The sequence below is a fragment of the Octodon degus genome, unplaced genomic scaffold (assembly GCF_000260255.1).
Source record: "Octodon degus isolate 3935 unplaced genomic scaffold, OctDeg1.0 scaffold00008, whole genome shotgun sequence".
Classification (NCBI taxonomy): domain Eukaryota; kingdom Metazoa; phylum Chordata; class Mammalia; order Rodentia; family Octodontidae; genus Octodon; species Octodon degus.
Genome location: NW_004524584.1, coordinates 10476999 through 10486837, shown reverse-complemented (window position 1 = coordinate 10486837; position 9839 = coordinate 10476999). Strand labels below are relative to the sequence as shown.

The window sequence follows — 9839 nt, the reverse complement described above, 5'->3', positions numbered from 1 at the left end:
AAATAATATAAGCACAAACTTTTCAATGAACTAAGAGAAACTAGCTGTATAAGTATCTTAACTATCATGCATACATATGTACATTTTTTTTTCCTTCCTTTGCCCTTTCCCCGTCCCATTTTCTCTTTTCTTTTGAAAAGTTTTTTTTTTCCAATTCACAATATCTATTGTACATTTTGAAACCTTTTTGCAAATTTAGCTTCTCACACTAGTGAGATAATACAATGTTTACATATGTAAGTCTGATTTATTTTATGATTTGTTCTATTTGCAGCACTCCATTATTGTCTTGGTTACTCTTCTCTCGTTGCTGGGACAAATACCTGACACTCAAAATGAAGGAGGGAAAGGTTTATTTAGCTCACAGTTACTGGAGGTTTCAGTCCAGACTCATCTGGGTCCAAAGCAGAGCAGCACAGAGCAGAAAGCAACCTTTCATGGTGGTGGCAAAGAGCAAGAGCGCAAGGGAGGGGTAGCAGCAGCTCAAGCAGCTGGCTTCTCTTCCCACCTTACATTGTAATGCAAATTACCTGCCCCAGAGTAGGGGAAGTACTCACACCTCTAGGTACTTCCCAGTATTTACCCACCTATGGGTAGTCCCAGCAGTACTAAGACCCATAATCCCGGCCTTGGATCACACATAATCCCAGTGGATCATGAGTTAACACAAACTCTAGAAGTCCTCACCCCATGACTGCATGAGGCTTTGGGGGGACAACTAGACACAAACCATAACAATTATATATATAAAATAACTTTACTCATTCCTCAGTTGATGGGCATTTGGGTTGTTTCCAAGATTTAGTGATCACAAATTGTGCTGCTATAAATATGGGTGCATGTGTATTGCTGTGGTACAATGCTTTTAATTCTTCTGGGAACATATACAGAAGCAGAATACCTGGATCAAATGGGACCTCTAATGCTAGCTTTTTGAGGAATCTCCTTACTGATTTCCATAGTGGTTGCACTAATGTGCACTCCCCCAAACAGTGAAGAACAATTCCTTTTTGCTTACAGCTCCTCCAGCATTTGTTATTGGTTGAATTCTTTTTCTATCATTTTTTTTTTTTTTTCCTGTAGTTAGGACAGGGTCTACAAAGTCTCACTACACAGATGAGGCTCATACCGATGCTCCTGTTTTCAGCCTCCCAAGTGCTGGGATTACAGGCACACGCCACCACACCAGTCTCATTCGCCATGTCAGCATGCCCTGGGGGCAGGGCCAACAAGGCATTTGGCGGATCAAATCCTAGCTACTGTGCTCTGACAAAGCAGGTGCTTTAGTCCGCTGAACTAAAAAAAAAGACCGGTCCTTTTTAAATTGGAATGCATGGTCTTTTGTGGATGTGTGGGTGTGTGTGTGGTACCAGAGACTGAATTTGTGACCTTGCACTTGCCAGGCAGGCACTTATGCTACTGAGCTATCTCCCTGGCCCCATTGGGTGATTTCCTTCCTTCCTTCCTTCTTTCTTTCACTTTTTTCTTTTTTCTTCTTTTGTATTTTAGGGAAGGATCTACAGGGTGTTCAGGATCTCTGTACTAGATTGGATTTGTAATGATCTGCCTGTTTATAGCCTCCCAAGAGCTGGGATTACAGGCCTGCGCCATCCTGCCGTCTCAATTGCTGTGTCAGCACTCCCTGGGTGGGGGTTGGGGACGGCACGGCAGTTCTGGGGAATCTAAACTCTGGTACCTGTGCCTGCTTGTAGGTGCTTTAATCCACTGAGCTATTTGGCCAGCCCGATTGATTAACTTCTTGATGCTAGCCATTCTTTCTGGAGGGAGCAGAAATCAGTGTTTTCATTTGCATCTCTTAAAATGTTGAACAATTTTTTCATGTGTTTCTTTGCATATTTTTTCATGTGCTTTGCCATTTACATTTCTTCATTTACATGTATATTCATCTCAGATGCCCATTTTTGGATTAGGTTTTTTAATTTTAGGAGGCTGATTTTTAAAAATTCTTTATATAGTCTAGATATAAGTTTTGGCTGTATTTTTCCTAATCTGTAGGTTGAATTTTAGCTCTGCTGTTAACTTCTTTTGCTGTGCAAACACTTTTTGATAAGGTGAGATTCCATTTGTTGATTCTTTGTAGTATTTCATGTGTGGTCTGGGTTTTGTTCATGAAGTACCTGCCTACACCTATGACCTATGTCTTCAAGGTTTCTGCTTATTTTCTCTTCCAATAAATTTAGTGTTTCTGTTTTAATATTTAGATTGTTGACCCATTTTTACTTTAGTTTAGTTCATGATGATGGCTATGGATCTAATTTTAGTCTTTGATATATAGAAAGTCAGCTTTTCCAATACCATTTATTAAAGAGGTTGTCTTTCTTCCAGTGAACATGTTTGACCCCTTTTTCAAAGATAAGGTTACAGAGTATGTTTATAGCTGTGTCTGTATCTTCTAATGTGTTCTATTGATCCTCAAGTTTGTTTTTTCTTTTCTTTTCTTTTCTTTTCTTTTCTTTTCTTTTCTTTTCTTTCTTTCTTTCTTTCTTTCTTTTTTTTTTGACAGTACGATGCTAATTTTATCACAGTAGCTTTGTAGTATAATTTCAAGTTAGGAATTGTCGTGCTTCCTACCTTTCCTTTATTGCCCGGATTGCTTTTGCTATCAGAGGCCTCTTCTGGATGAATTTCAGAAATGTTTTCTCTATATCTGTGAGGTATATTAATGGTATTTTAATAGAGATTACATTGAATCTATATAACAATTTTGGGAGTGTGGGCATTTTCACAGTGTTCATTCTTCCTATCCATGAGTAAAAGATACCTTTCCATTTTCTGTTATCCTCTTGAATAGCCCTTTCAGAGTATTGTGATTGCATTTGTAGAATTTTTTTTTACTTCCTTTCTTAGATTGTTTCCTAAGGTTTTCATTTTGGAGGATGTTATTATAAAGGTGTAGTTTCCTTGTGCTATTGATTTTTGAGTGTTCACTTTGTATACAGCTATATTGCTGAATTTGATTATTAAGTTTATAGGTGTTTAGTGGAGTTTGTGGAGTCTTCTATGTAGAGTATCATATCATAAACATATAATGATAATTTAACTTCTTCCTTTTCTATCCTTATTCCTCTTATTTCTTTCATTTGTTTAATTGCTCTGGCTAATGTTCCCAAACCATATTGAATAGGAGTTGAGATGGTGGACATCCTTGTCTAGTTCCTGATTTTAGAGTGAAAGCTTTAAGTGTTACAGAGTGTGTTTGCCTCCTTGACACAGCCCAAAATCCACATTCCTTTACACAGGGGACTCAATACTAAAGAATCAGAAAGGCCCAGCAGAAGCAAAAAAGTTGAAAATTGAAAAGAGAGAGCAAGGCAAGCATGTAAAAGAGAAGTTTGAAATCTTTACTATTGAGTCCCTGTGTGATGGAATGTGGATTTCGGGTTGTGTCAAAGAGGTAAATGAGCTAGAACTGGTGATCAGTCTGCCCAGTGGCCTCCAAGGGTTTGTGCAAGTGACTTAAATCTGTGATACCTACACCAAAAGGCTAAATGAGCAGGTGGCACAAGAAGAACCCCTGCAGGACCTACTGTGCTTGCCTGAATTTTTCTCACTGAGAATGCTGGTGAGATGTGTGGTGAGCAGTGTAAGCATCACACATAAATGCAATGATAGTGTCAAGCTCTCTGTGAACCCCAGAAATGTCAACAAAGTTCTGGGCACTGAGGCCCTGAAGCCCAGCATGCTGCTGACAGGTACTGTGTCCAGCCTGGAAGACCACGACTACCTAGTGGACATTGGTGTTGGGGGGACCAGAGCTTTTCTGCCATTGCAGAAAGCCCAGGAATATATCAGACAGAAGAACAAAGGTTCTAAGTTGCAAGTGGGTCAGTACCTGAACTGCATCATCCAGGAGGTCAAAGGCAGTAGAAGAGTTGTTAGCCTGTCTATAGAGCAGTCAGAGATTTCTATGGCCCTCCTACCCAGGAGCAAAACTGGAGCCTTAATAACTTCCTACCAGGACTAGTGGTCAAAGCCCAGGTACAGAAGGTGACTCAGTTTGGCCTTGCCCTGAACTTCCTCACATTCTTCACAGGCCTGGTTGACTTCATGCATGTGGATCCTCAGAAAGTTGGAACGTATTTCTCACATCAAACAGTGAGGGCCTGCATCCTCTGTGTGCATCCTTAGATCAGAGCTGTGCAACTGAGCCTGTGCTTCCTCTTCCTACAGCCTAGGCATCCACTCACTCAGTTCTCTTGCCAGCACCTCAGAGCTGGGCTGCAAGATGTTGCTGTCCAGGGCTTTTTCAACAAGGCAGGGGCCACTTTCAGGCTGAAGGACAGGGCCATGGCCTATTCTCAGCTTGGCCACCTCTCTGATTCTAAGAATCTCAAACCCGTGGTTTTCAAGCCTGGAAACATTCACAAGTGCAGAATTATTGACTACAGCCAAATGGATGAGCTGGTTTTGCTTTCCTGAGGATGTCTGTTATTGAAGCTCAGTACCTTAAATATCGTGATATCAAAACTGGCAGAGTGATAAAAGGCACAGCACTGACCATAAAGCCATTTGGGATGCTGGTGAAGGTGGGTGAGCAGATGAGGGGCCTGGTGCCTGTCATGCACCTGGCTGACATCCTCATGAAGAATCTAGAGAAGAAATACCGCATTGGGGAGGAGGTCAGATGCCAGGCTATATTTTGTGACCCTAAAGTTAAGAAGCTGATAATAACCCTGAAGAAAACTCTGGCCACCTCCAAACTGCTAGTCATTACCTGCTATGATGACAAGCCTGGTCTACAGACACACAGCACCATCCTCAGGGTCAAGGACTATGGCTGCATCATGAAGTTTTACAATGATGTGCAGGGCCTGGTACCCAGAAACAAGTTTAGTGCCTAGTATATCCCTGACCTGGAGAAGATCCTCTATGCTGGCCAGATGGTGAAGGTTGCTGTACTGAACTGTGAGCCAGTGCAAGAAAGGATGCTCTTATCCTTCAAGCTGCTGAGTGATCAAGAGTCAAACAATGAGGTTGTAGGACATGGTCAGAAGAGTGAAAAAGTCATCAGTGTTGGGCAGTTGGTGGGCATGAAGGTATTAGAAAAGACCAAAGATGGACTGCATGTGGCCATCCTGCCCCACAACATCCCGGTCTTCCTCCCCACACCTCATCTGTCCAACCACGTCACTAACAGCCCACTCTTGTACCTCTGGCTCCAGGCAGGTGACACACTTCACCAGGTGCTGTGTTTGAGCCAGAGTGGGAGATAGGTTCTACTGTGCAGGAAGCCAGCTTTGGTCTCCACCATAGAAGGCAGCCAGGATTCCAAGAACTTCTCTGAAGTCCAGCCTGGAATGCTGCTCAACAGCTCTGTGAAGAGCATCACGGACTATGGAGTGTTTGTTCAGTTCCCCTTGGGTCTGAGTGGGCTGGACCCCAAGGTGATAATGAGTGATAAGTTTGTGACAGACCCAAGTGACTACTTTGTTGTGGGGCAAATGGTTGTGGTGCAGGTGACCAGGGTGGATGAGGAGAAGCAGCAGATGCTGCTGTCACTGCATCTTTCAGATTGCAGGCTGGGAGCTACCAGCAGTGGCAGCCTGCTCCTCCTAAGTCAGTGCCTGGAGGAGCTGCAGGGCATGTGCAGCCTCCTGAACAGCCAAGCAGACTCTGCTTGTCCAGATGCTGGCAGAAATGACCACGGGGATGGCCCTGGACCTGGTGACACAGGAGGTATTAGAAGATAGTTCCATGGCATTCAGCAGGGGTCCAGTGTCCAACTTGGTCCTGAGAGCCAGCAGATACCTTCGTGCAGAAAAGGTTGTGAAATCTGGGCAGAAGAAGGCCATTGTCTTCCATGTTGATATATTGAAATTGGAGATGCACGTTTTCCTTCACAGGGAATTGTTGACTAGAAAAGCTCAAAAGCTGAAGAAAGGCAGTGAGCCCCAGGCCACGGTGCAGTACATGAAGGAGTCCTTTGCAGTGGCCTCCTTGGTGGACACAGGCCATCTGGTGGCCTTCTTCCTGGCCTCTCACCTCAACAACACCTGCTTTGCCTTGGAGAAGCTGCAGGTGGGACAAGAGATCTGTCTGGTCCTCAAGACCACAGAACCCAGAGTGACTTCTGGCCACTCTGCTTCTGGCCATCGAGGAGCCACCTGCTAAGAGAGTCCTGAGACAGACCCAAAAGGATTTGGAGACAGTTGACAAGGTGGAGGATGGTGACTCAGCTCTGGATGCAGAGCCAAGAAAGAAGCACATGCTGGCCATCTGGGACATGGTTAACAGGACAGTGAAGTCTGTGAAGCCCACCCATGTTGTCGTGACCCTGGAAGTTGGTATGACTAGCTACATCCAAGCCTCCCACATCCTGGATGATGTACCAGAGGGTACCACTCCTACTGCCACACTGAAGGTTGGGAAGACAATGAAAGCATGAGTGATTGGTGGGCGAAACATGAAGACATCTAAGTTCCTCCCAATAAGCCATCCTGGATTTATTCAGACAATCCCAGAGCTGAGCATTCAGTCAAACAAGCTGTAGAAGGACAGCCACATGGCCCTGAGCACTTACTCAGCCAGCCTTGTGGAGAGACATAGCAGTAACAGACTGGTCAGACTGTGACTTGCTGCTTAAAGAAGTACAATGTGGTCCAAAAATAAATGGCTCAATGTGAACATTGCACCAGACATCTGGGAGAGAATTCCCTTGTTGCTCTTGTCTTTCACCTTCAAGGTTTTGAAACATCCAGATAAGAAGCTCCAGATTGACTAGGCCTTGAGGGCTGCTGTGGTTGTCCCAGATTCCTCCAAGGGCTTCTTGTGTCTCTTACTCATAGGTCCTCATGAGCTTGAGAAGGGAGAAGTGGCCATGGGTTGAGTGGCAAAAGTGATGCCCAGACTTCACCAGCCCAGTGACTTAACTGTTGCCTTCCCCTTTAGGAAGACGGGGACGGTCAGTACATTCCATGTGAGCAACTCCTATTTTGAGACACCCCTGGAGGACTTTGTCCCCCAGAAAGCTGTTAGATTTTACATCCTGTTCGCTGCAGATCATGTATTGACTTTGCCACTGCAATCATCTAGGATGAACTCTGAGACCAAAAGCAAAGTAGAAGATCCTGAGATTAACTCCATTCAGGACATGAAGGAGAGGCAGCTTCTGTGGGGCTACGTGAGGGCCATTAAGCTGCACAGTGTGCTCCTGGGCCTTGAGCCCTCCATTGTGGACTTGGCCCATTTCTCCCATGTCTCCCAGAGCAGCCCAGCCAAGAAGGACCTTTATAGCAAATACTTGCCTAAAGGGAGGCTGCTCACTGTTGAGGTCCTAAGGCTGAATCACAACAAGAAACTGGCAGAGTTGTCCTTCCTCCCCACAGACACTGGGAAGCCAGATGTGCTGTCCCTCTCCTCAGAACTGGTCCTTCAGAAGGAGAGGGACAAAAAAGAAATGAAGAAGAGTCAGGAAATGAAAGCAAATAACCTGAAGGGGGAGGCAGTGGTGCAGCTGCCCAGCAAGGAGCAGATGAAGGCAAAGAGGCCTGGCAAAGCAGAAGCGCCAGGACTCTGGGGGAGTGTAGGAAAGAGTGAACAAGAGATAGAAGAAAGCTTGTCCATTGGAGAAGGACAACAGTGGCATGGAAGTGTATTATTGTGAGGGAGAAGAGGAGATAGAGGAGATGAAAGGTACACTGACCAAGCCCACCGAAGCATCCTGGCTGCGATTTTCTTCAGGCTTTCTATGGGATGTGGGGCTCAACCTTCTGATCCTTGCCTCGCCACCTTGAGGAGAGAGCTCTGACAGTGAGGAGGTGGAGACACCTCTCCAAGCTACACAGAAAAAGAAGAGCAAGAAGGAATAAGAGATGGAAAAGCAGAAGGCAGAGGGGGAGCTGTCCCGTGTCGAGGAGGCTCTGATGGACCTCGGGCAACAGCTAGAGTCTGCAGAAGACTTTGACTGGCTGGTTCTGAGCTCCCCTGACAGCTCCACCCTGTGGCTGCAGTGTATGGCTTTCCACCTGCAGGGCATGGAGATTGAGAGGGCTCTGAAGACCATCTTCTTCAGGGTGGCACTGCTGAACGTGGAAAACATGTATGGCTCTCCTGAATCCCTGAGAGAGGTCTTTGAGTGTGCTGTGCAGTACAACGAGCCTCTCAAATGTCATTCTCCCCCTGGCCGACATCTATGCCAAGTCTGAGAAATTCCAGGAAGCTGGTGAGCTGTACAACTGTATGCTGAAGGACGTCCGGCAGGAGAAAGCTGTCTGGATCAAGTATGGTGCCTTTCTTCTGTGGAGGAGCCAGGCCATGCCAGTCACCAGGTGCTGCAGTGAACCCTCGAATCCCTGCCTGCCAAGGAGCACATGGATGTCCTTGCCAAGGTTGCCCAGCTGTAGTTCCAACTTGGAGATGCAGAGCAAGCCAAAGCCATTTTTGAAAACATGCTGAGCACCTACCCAAAGTACAGAGATGTCTGGTCAGTCTACATCAACCTGACCATCAAGTACAGCAGCCAGAAGGAAGTCCGTGACATCTTTGAATGGGTGATTCATCTGAGTCTGACCTCTAAGAAAAAGAAGATCTTCAAGTGCTACCTGGACTATGAGAAGCAGCATGGCACCAAGAAGGATGTGCTGGTATTCAAGGCCAAGGCCCTGGAATATGTGGAGGCCAGGAGCTCTGGGTTGGAAGACTGGTGCCTGGGCAGCATGGAGCCTGGCAGCAGGGCTGACCCAGCTCTGCAAGGGCCCTGGGTATGCAAGGACTCACTGTACAGCACTGCCTTTTCTGCAGCACCTGTAGGGAAGCTCTATCAGGACGTAAAAGAATCTGATGTTTAATTGTGAAAAAAAATCTTTTCAGACTCACGAACAATACAGTCAGGATGGCTAAAGGGGACCCCAGGAAACCAAAAGGCAAGATGTCTGCATATGCCTTCCTTGTGCAGACCTGCAAAGAGGAGCACAAGAAGAAAAATCCAGAAGTCCCTGTCAATTTTGCAGAATTTTCCAAGACATGCTCAGAGAGGTGGAAGATGATGTCTGGGAAAGAGAAGTCTAAGTTTGATGAAATGGCCAAGGCAGATAAAGTTTGCTATGACTGAGAGATGAAAGGTTGTAGACCCACAGAGGGAGGCAAGAAAAGGACACCAACGTACCCAAAAGACCGCTGTCTGGATTTTTCCTGGTTTTTTTTTTTTTTTTTTTCATTCCGCCCCAAGATCAAATCCACCAACCCTGGTATCTGTATTGGCGTTGTGGCCAAGAAGCTGGTTGAGATGTAGAATAATTTAAGTGACAGTGAAAAGCAGGCCTACATCACCAAGGCGGTGAAGCTGAAGGAGAAGTGTGAGAAGGACATAACTGACTATAAGTTTAAAGGAAAATTTGATGGAGCAAAGGGTCCTGCTAAAGTTGCCCAGAAAAATGTATAAGAGGAAGAAGAAGAGGAGGAGGAGGAAGAAGAGGAGGAAGAGGAAGAAGAGAAGAGAAGATGAATAAAAAAACCTTGTCTCCTTGTGAATCCCTTAGAGTAGGGGAGTGTCGTGACTGAGTGTTTCTTAAGTTAAATGCCAACTAGATTGCAATTGTGCAGCCTCTCAAATGCTCCAGAAGTTGGCAGTAGTTGCTCAACATGGCCACAGGGGTCCCAAACACTGTGAAATTGTATCAAAGCTGTACATATTTTCAAACATTTTTAAACTGAAAAGGCACCCTGTGTTCTTCTCTCTCTGTGCACCTTGCCGCGGCTGCGAAAGCCATTTGGAGATGTCTCTGGCATTCGTTTTTCAAGTTGTAAGGTGGTGTTAACTATATGGTCATTGGCTAGAAACCCTGAGTTACCAACTGTGCATATCTAGAGTTTGTAAAAAG

General features: G+C 45.4%; 2 pseudogenes; both read left to right on the top strand.

Moving 5' to 3' along the window:
• The window catches only part of LOC101565947, a 14352-nt pseudogene extending 5545 nt beyond the window's left edge, over positions 1-8807 (top strand).
• A 44-nt stretch (positions 8808-8851) lies between these two features.
• On the top strand, positions 8852-9445 carry LOC105741006 (annotated as a pseudogene).
• Positions 9446-9839: the final 394 nt, after the last annotated feature.